Raw genomic sequence first — 15,686 nt, 5'->3', positions numbered from 1 at the left:
CATTAGATTCAAGGAAGTACACTATCCTTTCTTTCAGCAGCACTTCCATTATTTTTCCAACCACTGAAGTGAGGCTCACCGGCCTGTAGTTTCCTGCTTCATCCCTGTGACCACTTTTATGAATAGGGACCACATCCGCTCTCCTCCAATCCCCAGGAATCACTCCCGTCTCCAGAGATTTGTTGAACAAGTCTTTAATAGGACTCGTCAGAACCTCTCTGAGCTCCCTTAGTATCCATTAGGCCAGATTTTCGTTCGCCTAATTTAGCTGCACCTATGTTAGATGCTTAAGTCAACAATTCTCCGCCCATAACCACACCTACTTTTTAACATAGGCATCGTTATGTGTCCCTAGGCATTGGAGGGCACTTCCACTTAGGTGTCTCAAGATATCCTAAGAGTTCAGCGCCAAACTCTTAAATTGTTTATTTATTTTGATTGGCTGAATTACAAAATTAACTTCAGCACAGATCCCAAACTTAGGCGTCACTAAGTGACCACGGTTAGGGCGCTGTTTGTAGAACACTTTCCTAGTGCAAACTTTCCTGGTGTGCACCGTTTATAGAATTCCCCCAGTTTACTGCGCACTTTCCTGGTGTCTAAGTGCATTAGGGGGTGAAACATATGTGTTATTGCCATAGCTTACCTTAGTAACCACACCCCTATATCTCTTCACTCCCTGTGTCTCATATGGATGAGCCCAAGTCTGTGAATGCAGGAATGTGAAAAAGGCCACTGTGGCACACTCTTACGTTATACAAAAGCAAATCTGTGGGTAGAGCCTGACTGTGGTTTATTGTGAGTGGAAATAAGAAAATAGGTTTGCCAGTGTTACTATTTTCTATCATTGGTACGATTGTTATTTCAACAAAATTCTGAAAACATGAGTTCAGAAAGTCATCTGAGGGAATCTAAACCAAAGTTAAATCAGGGAACTCCTAAATGAGAATACAAAAGAAGTTCCTCTTAATCGATGCACCTTTGTGTATATTCAGTTTGCTAGCATACCTTTGAAAATTTAAGGGTGTGTTTACTAAAGCCTTATGGCCCATACATAGAAAACAGGACATGTAATATTTAGTATGTGCTAATGTGCATTAGCATGAGCTAAGCTTTAGTATAAAGGCCCCTTAGGTAATTATTTTAGAAGCCTCATTCACAACTCACCCCCTCTTCTATTAAACTGTGATAGCAGTTTCTAGCGCAGGGAGCTGCGCTGAATGGCCCGAGCTGCTCCCAACGCTCCAGCATCATCTGATTGCAGGTTGCCCTCTTCATCTGGTTTCTTTGATCTTCCCAAACATGATGTCCTTCTCCAATAATATTTCTCTTCTGACCATATGACTAAAATAAGACAGTTGTAACTTCATATGGGCCTCGAGTGACATAGCTAGTTTGATCTCTTCCAACATATACATATGCATGTTCTTAATTACCCACATACATGTGTTTGCCAATACATAGACATACTGAGGGGCATAATCGAAAGGGACGTCTAAGTCCGTTTAGGTCCATCTTGCAAGTCGTCCAAAGCAAAAAAACAGCTCAAGACACATTTTCGAAAATGTCCAACTTTTTTTTCATTTCGAAAATCATCTAATTGTATGTCCTGCCGATCTGATCGTCCAAGTCGCTAAATCGTCCATCTTTATACCACATTTTCATCCAACTTTTCGTCCAAGTCCAAAACGCCTAGAACAAGACCTGTTGGACGGGGGAGGGGTCTGCAAATTGATGGACTGCACACCCAGACATGCCACCTAAATAGTGGGGTACCTTACAGGGCATTGCTGTGAACTTCACAAAAAGGGTGCCATGTCTTCTCCTCACTACAGCTCCCTTATAGGATACGGTGAGCCCCCCCAAACCACCTCCAGAATCCGCTAGACCCACTTATCTACCACCCCAATAGCCATTTATATTCCAGTAAAAAAGGGTTTGGGGGGTATATAGGGGAGTGCACATGTTTAAGTATTAATGCAGTGATTACAGGGGCTTATGGGCATGGGTCCTCCTCTCTATGGGTCCCTAACCCACCCCCAAGATGACTTAAGCTGCCTCTGTGCTGGACAACTAGGCTTTCCTATGCCCAGCTGCCAGGTGATGATGGTCTGGAGGTTGAATTTTAAAGATGTGATTAATATTTTTATGGGGGTTGGGGGTCGGTGATCACTGGGGTAGTGTGTGGGGGTCTGTTTTATGGTGACTATCTGGTGACTTTAGGTGGGTCTAAGTCACAACGTCCAAGTTCCTTCAATCGTGGGCTGTATAACTTTCGGTTATACATGCTGTACGACTAAGTCTAAGCTGGCCCACGTCCCGCCCAACACCCGCCCTCGACACTCCTCCTGAAATGCCCCGTTTAGCTTTGGACGTTCAGCGGCACTATGAAGGCCTAGGTCGTTTAGAAATACGTCCAAAACTCATTTTTAGTATCGGCACTTGGACGTTTTTGAGAAATGTTCGTCCAAGTGCCGACTTAGGCCGGTTTTTGGACGTTTTTCTCTTTCGATTATGAGCCCTACTGCATGTAAGTTGCCATATTGCTTCTTTTGATAATGCAGTTTGTTGCCATTTGCAAAACGAGGGCTACTACTGCACATAACTGGCACATACACATCCATTCCCTCTCATGTTTTAGAAAAGACTCTATGTCAGCAGATCCTTTTCTAAAATGCTAATAGAATTTGAAACGTCCTAATCTGGATGTCTCAATTCCAATATTTACATTCTATCTACAGTCCACCTTTCAGTTCACAAAAAATCAATTTAACATATTGACCAACAAAGAGAGACTCAAAAAAGAAGAAAATAATTTTTAATTTTGAAACCTGGAGTGACTCAAATAGGGGGTATTTTCTTTTTGAGATATCCATGCAAATGTGTTGTTAGATATGGTTCTTTGAAGTATATCTTTACAGAGCCATCTCATTTGATAAGTTTCCTCTCAATGAAGTGTCTTGAGAAAGGAATAGCTGCACCTAATGAAGTTTAGCTCTCTGTACCACAGTAGACATACGTTTTTCCTTAAAATATTCTTTGATTAATTTTGCTCTAATCTTTAAATCTTGGTTCCAGTTATAGAGGACTAGTGTGTGATCAAATGAGTCTATTTTATGTATTCATACATTTCTAAGTTTGATGTGTTTTTCGATTTTGGAAAATAAGTTTAATTTGGTTTTTGATCGCACTTTTCTGTACAAGATTTTTATGCTTGGTAAATATTATAAAATTGTATAAATAAATAATTTAAAAAAAAAAAAGAATTTGAAACGTCCTAATCTAGATGTCTCAATGCCAATATTTACATTCTATCTACAATCCACCTTTCAGTTCACAAAAAAATCAATTTAACATATTGACCAACAAATTAAAACATGCATGAAGTCAATATGCCTGCATTAAAAATTTCTAACACATATTAATCAACTTTTATTAGCATGAATGTGTGAAACAAACTGGGGGAAAAAAGGTCTGAAATTGTGAGAGGGCCATAAATCCATCAATGAACCAAAAATATTATTTTTTCCTAAGCATTAAAATGAAAATTCAAAACAAAGCTGGACATAGTTTTAAAGAGAAAAACTCTAGAATACTGGCCAACTGCCAGTCATTTTCTTAAGGTGAATATTTGTGATGAGATTTTCTGTCAGCTAGAGCTGACTGAAAGTTTCATGTGTTGATTGTATTGCTACTTATTTTCTGTCAGAATACATTGTCAGAAGACATAAAAATAACAAGGATCAGATCTGACTGATCGAGTGAAGGTCTCCAACAGACAGGGCAATTTATGAGTGGCTGGATCTCAATTTAAATCCATCATTTTCTGACGTTGCTAACTCTAGCAAAGAGAGAAACGGAAGGGAAACAAAACTTTGCCACCAAATGAATGTAGAATGTAAGAAAAAAAGGAATGAGTAAGTTAAGATTTTGGAAAGTGTGTGTGTTTTGTGGGAAAATAAATCATTTTAGAAACGAGTCAGCTATCCCCCACTGAATAACAGCTGATAGCCAGCCAAATGGGACTTAGCAAGCCAAGAATTTTTCCTGGCCAGTTAAGTCCCATTGAATTTTTTTTGGGGGGTGGGGGAAAGAGGGGGCTTGAGTTTAATTATACAAGTTGCATTTGCCCAGAGGAAGTGTTATATTTGAGCATGAAACATTGCACTAAATATTATTTGATGAGAAATTTTAACCATAAGGCTTCAGTAGTCACTTTATGAATGAGTGACATTTATACTTTTTTTTTAAAAAAATTTATATTCCACATATCCTACAATTCTATGTGGATTACAAATTATTCAGATACTCAAGCATTTTTCCCTATCTGTCTCGGAGGGTTCCCACTCTATCTAATGTACGTGACTTGTCCAGGGTCACAAGGAGCAAACCCACAACCTCAGGGAGCTGAGGCCATAGCTCTAACCACCGCACCACACACTCCCATGCAAGAAGGGCCTAAATGCAGGCACCTCAATGACAATATTGCCTTTCATCTATGTTGAAAAGAGTTGAAATACTTCATCGGTGAAGATGCTAACATTAGCTACCATGTAGGACCCACTCATGAAAGGATGGATCCACCACCAGTGCAACATACTAATTTATTGGAGTAATAAAATGGTGGTTTAAGGTGGAAAAACTGAGAGTGCTGGATCAAATGGGTTTTGTAGATGCAACAGGGAATGCAGAAAACACAGAACCATTTTTGTCATTAGAGGCCATAGTTACAGTTATAAAGAGGTTCAGAGATACCGAGACCCCTGCATGAATTTCTGTGACACAGTACCTTGAATAACTCATTGGCATATTGGGCACACGAGTCTACAGTCAGTCCAAGGTTGCCCAGCATTTGTTTTCCTGTACATCAATCTAGTCAAATCAGAATTTCTTAATCACACTTCTCTAGAATAGGTTCAAGGCAATTTACAAGAAAGAGGCCTATGCAACATCATGGGGGAAAGTTACATCACATTGAAAGAGAAGGTAGAACTGTCATAAAAGGGAGGAACCTTACGTGTCTGAGCTAATTAGGACCTTAGGCCCCTCCCAATGCATCCCAGGATGCACTGGGAAGGGGAAGGCCCATCATTTTGCAGTGGTGGACCTAAGAAGCAGGAGGAACTGGACATCCCTCTTGTTGTCAACCAATTTCAAGGTATGCGGGAGGTTTGGGGGGGAGTTGGGGCTGGGGGCATCCCTCCTGCAAATTTTTTTAATGAAGGAGAGTGGAGAAGGAGAGGGGAGGGGTCAGTTAGAGGGCCTGCTAGGGGAGGGGGTATGTTCAGTGGGTGGGGGGCAGTTCACCATGGCAGGAGTGAGTGTGAATCCCTTCTGCCTCTTTTAGTACCAGGGTCATGGGGTCATTGGGAGTGGCCTGGTGGGGCGGTAAGCTTGGTGGGGAAGTTAGCTACAGCAAGAGGAAGTGGGTTTTCCTCCTGCCAATCTTCAATTAGGGGGGCAGTTCAGGGTTGTTGGGGGTTTGGAAGGGCTGGGAGCCAGTGGCAGGAGGAAGGGGGGGAGGGGATTTTTTCTTTTTTTTTTTAATGGGCAGATATTGTGTGTATGTAACATGCACATCTGTGCCATTATGAAAAAAGAAAAAAAAGCCTCAACAGCTGAGTGACAGTTGCTTTGGGGCTTCCACTGCCTCTCAGCTGTTCGTGCTTCCTCTACGCAAGTGTCAGTCGCTCTTAGAGCGACTGGTCGGTCGGGATCACAGCGAACCTCTATGTAAATCATATGCAAGAAAACTTGTTGAAACATCTGTCGCTGTTTTACAATCGGCCAAAAAATCAACCAACAGTGACTCGCACGGTCTTAGCACTGTGTTTAGAGCATCTAGCCCTCAGTACCACATTTATTTACTAGCTATCTTCAGTGAATTCTTGCCTTTTAGTTATTCATCTCCAAAACAGCAACAGTGTATTCTGACCCAGAGCAATAACCATATGTCGCTGCTTGCATGATTTAGGATACCTTTCTTATCTTCAATACCTATGCCTCCACCAAGATATTATTTTTATCAAAGGTTATAAATTAATTAAAATAAATGGGAAGAAAATCAACTGTATTTCCACTAAACACTGAATAGAAGAGATTCTCTAACTATTCTTCAGTTATGTGCTACCTCTGCCATTAACAATCTTGCACTATCTGCCAATGAATTTTTAATGATCCTCCACATACCAATTAGCAGATACCTTATTGAATTCATCCTTTCAGATTGTTTAGAGTTTTATTGTAAAGGACAAGATGCTCCAGGCCATCAACACTCATCTTCCTCATCCCCCTTATGTTTTCAGATTTTAAAAAACCCAACAACAAAAACAGGGTTCCTCCAGGGATGGAGCCAAAACTGCTGAACCCGGAGCTTGATTAACTCTTAGAATACTGACAAGTCACAAATAAAGGCTCTTTAATCAATATTCCATTCTCCTTTAATTTGAAGATACCACACATTATGCAGAAAGCCAAACGCTACATCTTCAAAGGCTTAGTACTTGCGTTCAAGTCCTTACACAGCATGGCGCCCACTTCAATATCAGCCAAACTCCCACCTTACGTCCCAAACGGACCTCTCCGCTCCCAGGAGGAAACATATCTTCAAATATCCCCTGGTTGGAGCCTCCAACTAGAAAGTGCCAAAGGTCATACCAAAGTACTGGAATCAACTACCTCCTAACATCAAATCCCTTGATGGACTTTTGAGCTTAGAAAAGCAATGAAAACCTACCTCTTCATCAAATCTTCAGGATAAGCTAGCACACAGACTTTATTCTTAACATATGTTAAACTGATTCTCTTTCTGTGCATGCACATGCATCATGCATCTGCTAATCCAGAACAATCGAACCGAACGCATTTCATTGTAACCGTACTGCTTTAATAATCCGTGCCTTGTGTGTTAATTATTATGTATGTTACCATGTAACCCATTCTGAGCTCTTAAGGGAGGACGGGATCTAAATTGAATTAAATAAATAAATTACTTTACTAAACTCACTTTAGGCTAAAATTGCCAAAACTGACCATCTTACAAGCATAATACATATGAAACACCTAATAAATATATATTAGAACATTCACATAATATAGATAAGATGCTTCACGCGTGGTTTTGGAAACAGGCACATCTATTACATGAATTCAATGGAATTAGATCGTAATCCGTTGAGATGCCTGAACAGGTAGCTTAATTCAAAGCACATTCTCTTCTGTGCCATGGGTCTTCCCATAATAACTAGCAGTAGTAGTACCAAACACCTGCGCAGGCAGAAGCACCTTGTCTACCCATAACCTCATCGACTTGATCCTCATGGCTCATTCCAGAGATCGGTTACATCTCGGCATCCGGGACACCTGATCCGCAATTTCATCATCATCTTCCTGCAATACCTAACATTCATGAAAACTATCCGCTGGCTAGGCAATTACAAGACTCTACTTCCAGGTGAGAGAATCCTATGAGTGCCTGTGCTCCACATTTCACTCCCATGCACTCCGTATGCATGATTTCACTAGAGGCCTTTATGGTGGAACCTCATGTTACATTCAATTCTTCCTGTCAGGAAGGTCACCCGCAGAACAATTAGAGCTGCAAATTCCATCTGTAAAAGAGCTGAGGCTAACAATGTCAAGGGATAGTATATTTCATTGCATAGGGCCTAGGGACTTGAACAATCTCCCTGAGTACATTCGTCGACAACAGAATATACAGAATTTTGAAAACTGCTGAAAAGGCATCTTTTTTGTAAGATGAAATACAGGGTATGAGACTGTGTGGTCAATGAAAAAGAGATAATGACAGTGAAGTGCTGGTTGTGTATGTATTCTATTGTTTGTATTTTTGCTCTATTTTATAGGTGTATTTATTGTCGGTTTTGTATGTAATTTTTTATGTTAATATGTAACCCGCCCTGGGTAAGGGTAGAATATAAATAAAGAAACCAAACCAAACCCATTCCACCACCTTACCGTACAATCATGACATGAGCCTCAACCACAGGCTGCGATGTTATAGCAAGAGTGCTCTGCAAAACAAAAACCTCAAATGCTAAACAGAATTGAAATTCTATTGCCTAATTGCACACTTTGTCACCTGCTCTCATGCTTTACCTCACCATCCACACTCAAACCGATTCATTTTCAGTCTCATAATCTGAACCCTCAAACCAACTTCAGCCCATTTTCCATGTTTACCTTCCATACCAGAACATCTTATAAAAACAGTCCACCCCTCCCCCCACATACAAACCAACAACAAAAAAAAAAAACAGCAAAGAGGGAATGAACTGCATCGGTTAATTGGAGTTCTAAAGGTGGCTAAAAATAAGCCTACTCTATGGAAGCACTAAAGGTATTGGTGAAGCTATCATCTAGAACTATGAAGATGGCCAGTGAGCAAAAATTAATGTCATTGAATATGTTATGCATTCAGAAGGCACAAAACAATAGAAGTGATCAGATACAGGGGGAGAACAGAAACAAAACAATAGGCCCAGAATACCAGCAAGACTTGAGCCCATGGACATAACAAGTGAAGACTCAAGTTGTGTTCCCTCTAAGCTGAGCAGGTGTCCTCCAGCTGCATTGCTACCACTAGGGGGTGGAATATTTTCAGTCGCTAAGGACAGGTATGTTCCCTGGAGTCCTGCAGAACTTGCATGTCCCTCACAATTGAAAAATGTGACAGTAAAACAGCACCCTCTATTGGTGAGACTGTGGGTGGAGGACTCCTGCTCAGCTTAGAGGGAACAGTGCGGGAAGACTTGATGAAGAGCTATGCTTAACTACCAAGTCTCAGACACCTTCAAACAGAGGTCTCCATAAATATTTAAGACTACAAAGACAATTAAGTGTTTAAATGAACATGCACATTAAGAAAGCATTAGCAGCATAGATTCATATAAGGTACCTCATCAGGAGGTAATATCATGAGCCAGAATGAAGCTGAATAAAATCAATCAAATGAAGCTGCTGGAGTCATGCAGCCAACAACCATCACCAAAGTCCTTGTGAATGCTGGAAGGCATTGGATCAAACCAACTTGACGGTGATTAGATGGCAACACAATTGAGAAACAAGACCAGTTTCAAACAGACTGCTGCAGTCTGTGTACTGTTCGTGGCTGAGCACAGAGGCCAGTGCTGGGCCTACTTCCACGATCTATGCCCTGAAAAATGGCAAGGTCAAATCAAGTTCCAGTATGCATATGTAATATCACATCCTACCTTGTTAGGCACACAGAATAGACCATGCAGGTATTTCCCTGCCTTCAACTACTATGAACTGTATTCATATGGTATTGCACTAGGCAGTGTCTCTCAAAATGTGTGCCCTGAAGAGATTCCGGGAATGCCATGAGATATTCTAGAATTTCACTTTATTTTTTAAAAATTCCCTTCATAAGTATATACTAGAATGGATGACATGTTCATTGCTTATGCAAGTCTGTCAACGTTATGAGTGTCTGCTTGCATAAGGATACAACCACCCAAGAAAACATCATTCTTTGGTGTCATTGATCCTTGAAAACTAATGGCAAGTAACTTTATTTTTATTTTGTATGCAGCAGTTATTCTATCTCGAGCAACAAACCAATCAAGGCTTTGTTACTGTTTGGATCTTCTTATCTTTGTGAACTTGGATTTTCAATTCTGACAGAAAATAAAACGAAAAAAGAGAATGACTGCAGATGGTGGATGATGAAATGCCTGTTTGCTTGTCAACTATCAAGCCGCGTTTTGAGTTCATTTGCACTCAAAAACAAGTTAATCCATTGCATTGATTAGCAATTCTATGTACTTTAGTTTCACTATTGCTACAATTACCCATACATAGTTTAAAGAACTTTAAATACATAGCTCTCAAATTTAATTTTTTGTTGGTTTTGCAATTTTATAATTTCAATTATAATGTGCCGTGAAAAACATTTGCTCCGTTTAGTGTGCTGGAGCTAAAATAGTTTTGAGAGACACTGTACTAGGTAAAAGCTATGCATAAGATAGTTACATCTAACCCAAAACATACAGTAGATGTGGAGATGTTACAGTGGCAAAAACAGTTCCTAGAAAGACTCCTCTGTATCACTCCATGGTGCAACCTCACCTAGAGTATTGCATTCAATTCTGGTCTCCTTATCTCAAGAAAGATATAGTGGCGCTAGAAAAGGTTCAAAGAAGAGCGACCAAGCTGATAAAGTGGATGGAACTCCTCTCGTATGAGGAAAGACCAGAAAGGTTAAGGCTCTTCAGCTTGGAAAAGAGAAGGCAGAGGGGAGATATGATTGAAGTCTACAAAATCCTGAGTGAAGTAGAATGGGTACAAGTGGATCGATTTTTCACTCCGTCAAAAATTACAACGACTAGGGGACATTCAATGAAACTGCAGGGAAATACTTTTAAAACCAATAGGAGGAAATATTTTTTCACTCAGAGAATAGTTTAGCTCTGGAACACGTTGCCATAATTTGTGGTAAGAGTGGATAGCATAGCTGGTGTTAAGAAAGGTTTGGACAAATTCCTGGAGGAAAAGTCCATAGTCTGTTATTAAGACATGGGGGGGGGGGAAGCCTCTGCTTGCCCTGGATCGGTAGCATGGAATGTTGCTACTCTTTGGGGTTTAGCCAGGTACTAGTGACTTGGATTGGCCACTGTGAGAACGGGCTACTGGGCCTGATGGACTATTGGTTTGAGCCAGTAAAGCTATTCTTATGTTCTCATGCAGACAGCCAGTGCTCCAAAGATGCAGGTGTGTTATATAGTGAAGTGTAAAAAAAAAAAAAAAAAAAGCACCCACTATTAATGCAGCTTAGAAACCAGTCCACTGCTCTGAACAGAATAGTATATGGCAACTGGTGTAAAACAATTGGCTGCTGTATCAGATGTAGACCCGAGCAAGCTGCAACCAGGACCATTCCTGTAAACTCAACTGCTCAGAAACGACTGTGGCCCATATATACGGTCATTTCACAGCCCCTGTATGTAAGACATCTGCAGGTGAGGTGTCTAAAGCCACATCTGTGGACAGCACCACTGTTCACTATGCTTGTGGATATCATATGCAAGTCACACCTGTCTATTGCTACTGCAGGCTGCTAAAAAGAACAAGGTAGGGGAGAGGGAGAAAGAACATGGGGAGTAAAATGGGTTTAAGTGAGGGACGCAGAGAGATGGGCAAGGGAAGCATGAGAAAAAGAGAGAGTGAGAGAAGAGGAAGGGGAACCAGGAGAAAGGAGAAGAAAAGGCTGATGGGACTGAATATAGAGAAAGAAAAGAAGAAAACGGAGTAGAGGTAACTAGAGGGGAAAATGAGATAAAGAAAGAAGGGAGGAAAGAGGAAGGAAAGATGGGAGTGCGGAACACATGGGAAAGGGGGAATGTTTTATATTTTTAAAATGTGGCTACAAGAAGGTCTAGGCAGCCATTTATAAAAATGGCTGAATTATTATGTTTCCACTTTAAGAAAGGTGGAAAAGGGAATTAAGTGACACAGCTCTGTGTTGTAGCCACTAGGCTCCACTGTGAGATCAATTATACGACAAATAAACTGCTCAGAATGTACTATTGTGTCCCATTCTACATAATATTTCATTTCATTTTTCATGTTTTACATTTATTGACTGCCTATTGTCATTCCTCTGGCAGCATTAATAAAAATAAAAAAAAAAGTGTACGAATATGCCTGGAAAGACAAAGGCAGATCGGTTGTTCATCCCTTAATTATTTTTTCTCAGCATATGCATGCCATCTCCAAAAGCGTGCTTGTGTGCCCGTTGCAGAGTCCTTGTCGTAGTGTGTCACATATCATGTCTGAAAGTAATGTACTGTACTTCTGGTCCCCTGGCCCTTTACTCATCAGTTCCATCGCCTGCCGAGCTACCGAAGTGATCACTGCGGCAGAAGAACTTGACAGGTTGTTCCCCAGAGATTCCACTGGACTGCTCTGCAATAGACAATCCGACGGCGTGATCACAGCCATGCAATGCAAACAGAAGGCAAGCGGAAGACAGACAGGGATATGGGGTGAAAGGAATGATTGCAGCTAAAAGGACAAAAGAGCTTTGAAATGAACAATTTAGAAGCAGAAAAACATGGCGCTGCCCTACTGGATAGTGCTTTCCCCTTTCTTTGGTTTGTTTTGTTTTTCCTTCAATGTTTCTCCTTCGGTGGCCTCCATTATAAATAAGGGGGGGGGGCAGTTCTATAAGTGGGTTCCCAAATGCTATGCAGCGAGAGCTGCATTTTGGCATCTGGGCACCCAGATTCCATTAAGAGTCCTACCCATCCCCCTCCCATGCTTTGCCCATGTGGATACCCCCTTGCATGTGCCACTTATAGAATAGGGTTTAGGTGTTTTGCTACCAATTATGTGCATAAGTGATAGTACTCTGTACCCTTATACACTCAAGAATTAGGGGGTAACGTGCTCAGGTAGACCATGGCACCAGTACTGCCCTCATCCAAAATGCGTCCTCACTACTGCTTGTTAGCTAGAAGGGACTGCTACAGCCACATCAATCACTCCTCTCCTCCCAATCAGGACCAGGGTATTTTTTTGGGGTGGTGTGTGTGCCCCCTAGGTCTTGACAGATGTGGAATTTGAACCAGGATATCCCATGCTGCAGCATTATAGACTAACCCCCCTCTTTTACAGCCAAATGGGATAGACACGTGGGATCTATTCACAGAGAAAGGTAGGGGAGGGTCATTGGGCTGGGCAGACTAGATGGGCCGTGGCCCTTATCTGCCGTCTATTTCTATGTTTCTATGTTTCTAACTGCGATAGCAGTTTCTAGCGTGGAGAGCCACGCTGAATGGCCCACGCTAGAAACTGCTATCACAGTTTCGTAAAAGGAGGTCTAAGTCTTTGGACCAACTTGATCATGGTCTCTGGTGAAAGGCTGCATGCACAGCATGGTTCTGTTGTATTGAGAGTGTACCCAGTAGTATGAAAGATGATCAAACAATGTAGAAATATAAGGGAAATGGAATGGGGACTTGTATACTGCCTTTTTGTGGCTTTGGCATTACATAGCTGACATTCAAAGGATGAATAAGTGACTTGCCCAGGGTCACAAAGAGCAGCACCAGGATTTGATCCCACAACCTCTGGGTACAGAGGCAGCAGCTCAACCAGTGAGCCAGGTTATACAGGCACACTAGGTAAAGGAATTCTAAAAGTATAAACCCCAATAAATAACCCAAGGGGGCTTTCATAATTCAGAGACCACACTTAGGGCTTGATTCTCAAAAATTTGCGTTAAAAACCGACGGGCCACAGTAGCGATTTTCAAAAAGTGAGTCATTCTCCAAAAAATGCTCATGCAAATGAGGTTGACAGAGAGTAGCAAAGATTTGCTAAATTTGCATGTGCCCATCGCTAGTGATAGCGATGGGCACATGCACAAAATAAACACAATAAAAAACAACTAACCCCCTCCAAAAAACCAACAACAAATCGAGCCGCCGAAGTCAAGCAATCCTCCAACCGACAGTGCGAGAAATGCCCACTCTCTCCCACCACCAAACAACACAGCCCCACATTAGCAGGAGAGATACCCACTCTTTCCCGCTGCCGGTAGGGGGGTGGGGACGGAGAGGGAGTCTTACTTGGTGGCTGGAGGGAGTGGGCATCTCTCCCATTGTGTGTGTGTATGTGTGTGGGGGGGGTTATTACTGTCAGCAATGCAGCAGGAGAGAGTGGGCATCTCCTGTCGAACTTCAATTTGGGTTGTTTTCTTTTTATTATTTTAATTGGTGTGGGAGGGGGGAGGCTTAGCAGTGTTGGGTAATTGTGCGACGTAACAGGAAAGAGTGGGCCTTTCTCCTGTCTATCTTCAATTTGGGTTTTTTAAAATTATTTTAATTTGCATGGGGGTAGGACATAGCAGTGCTGGGTGATTGTGAAATGCAACAGGAGAGAGTGGGCATCTCCACTCTTGATCTTCAATTTGGGTTTTTGTTTTTGTTTTTAGCGCTGGCCATCGAAGTAACAGCTCCAATGCTCATAGGAATTCTATGAGTGTCGGAGCTGTTACCGTGGCAGCCAGCGCTAAAAATACTAGCGCAGCTTTGTAAAGGAGAGAGTTAATTTGTGTGTGTGTGTGGGGGGGGGGGGGTCTGAGCTGTCAAACTTTACTTTCCTGTCAGTGCCTGAGCCAATCAGCAAGTAAGACAACAACATCTCAGATCTGTCAGTACATTTTGGCTGCAAATGTGGCACAACGAGGTTAAAGAATCACTCAGCGATTATAGAGAATCGCTTGGAATGATCATTTTAATATTAATGAACTCGTTGTACTACATTTGCATGGCAGTATCATAGACCGCTAGAAAACTCATAACAGACCTCATTAAGACATTTTGATAATCGCCTCAGACACAGAAAAACGCACTCCCCATTCATACCCCCCCAATCAAGGAAGTAAAAAGAACAAAACTACACGACGGCCTCCTAGCCACTCAAGCCGCAAGGCTGGACAACCAGATCTCCAACCTTCTGATGACCACCCCAGACTATAGGACATAAGAACATAAGAACATAAGCATTCAGGAAAGAAATAAAAACCACACTTTTCAAGAAATTCCTGAAGCAGCAATAACACCACGACCTCTTAGTAACTCTAAAACTGACATTTGATCTACCCATTACTGCACTAATAATAACAAAAGAACCTCCACTATGACCACCTATTAACTCTCTTACAAACCACCTCACCCTCAACAACCCGCTAAATGTTCATAAGATCTACAACTTACCTCTCTAGCTAATCATTGTAACTCTGTTTTTTTTAAATTAACCTTTTGTAATCCGCCTTGAACCGCAAGGTAATGGCGGAATAGAAATCCCTAATGTAATGTAATGTAATGTAATAATCTGCATGCTATATCGGCTGGAACCAGTTTAGCAAGCACATTAAAGGCAGATTTTAGTTTTGAGAATCTGGCCTTTAACTTCTAGTGCTGCAGCTGTCCATCAGGGGACAAGGAATCGGAGAGTCAAGGGACAGGGCAGGAATTGAATCAGAGGTCAGCAGGTGGGGGTGGGAGGGTGGAATTGCAAGGAAAAAGGTCTGTGCTGTACACAGGGCAATGACTACATTTTCTGGCCTTTTTTTTCTGGTGGAAGAGGAAGGAGATACAAATGCTTTCATTTCATGTATTCATTATTCTTCATCCCATGTCTCGCTACAATCAAATCAGTCTCCAAAATGCAAAATCAATATTTGTCTCTTTCCACATTTTAATCAGTTTAGTTTAGAATAGTCTGTGGTAAAAGCTTCACTGATCTAGTGTCAAACTTTATGCAAAGTAAACCATTCATTGAGAAGAGAAAGTCTCCATTGTCCCACAATGTACATAGTTTTAGACACAATCCCCCACTTTTACAAAAGCGTAGCATGGATTTTAGCGCCGGCCGTGGTGGTAGCAGCTCCTACGCTCATAGGAATTCTATGAGTGTCGCAGCTCTTACTGCCACGGCCGGTGCTAAAACCTCACTATGCTTTTGTAAAAAAAAAAAAAAAAAAAAAAAGGGGGGGGGATATTGATGAAAGCTTTAGGGAAACAGAACTCCATAGCAATTTAGATTTGTTTTGCTTCCTATTTCAGAGGCATAGATAGGTGGTAAACTCTAAGAGCAATTACAGAAAGAGTGGGGATGTAACTGTACACATTAACCAG

Source organism: Geotrypetes seraphini, chromosome 1 (genome assembly GCF_902459505.1).
Source record: "Geotrypetes seraphini chromosome 1, aGeoSer1.1, whole genome shotgun sequence".
NCBI classification, from domain to species: domain Eukaryota; kingdom Metazoa; phylum Chordata; class Amphibia; order Gymnophiona; family Dermophiidae; genus Geotrypetes; species Geotrypetes seraphini.
This window is presented reverse-complemented; position numbering follows the sequence as displayed.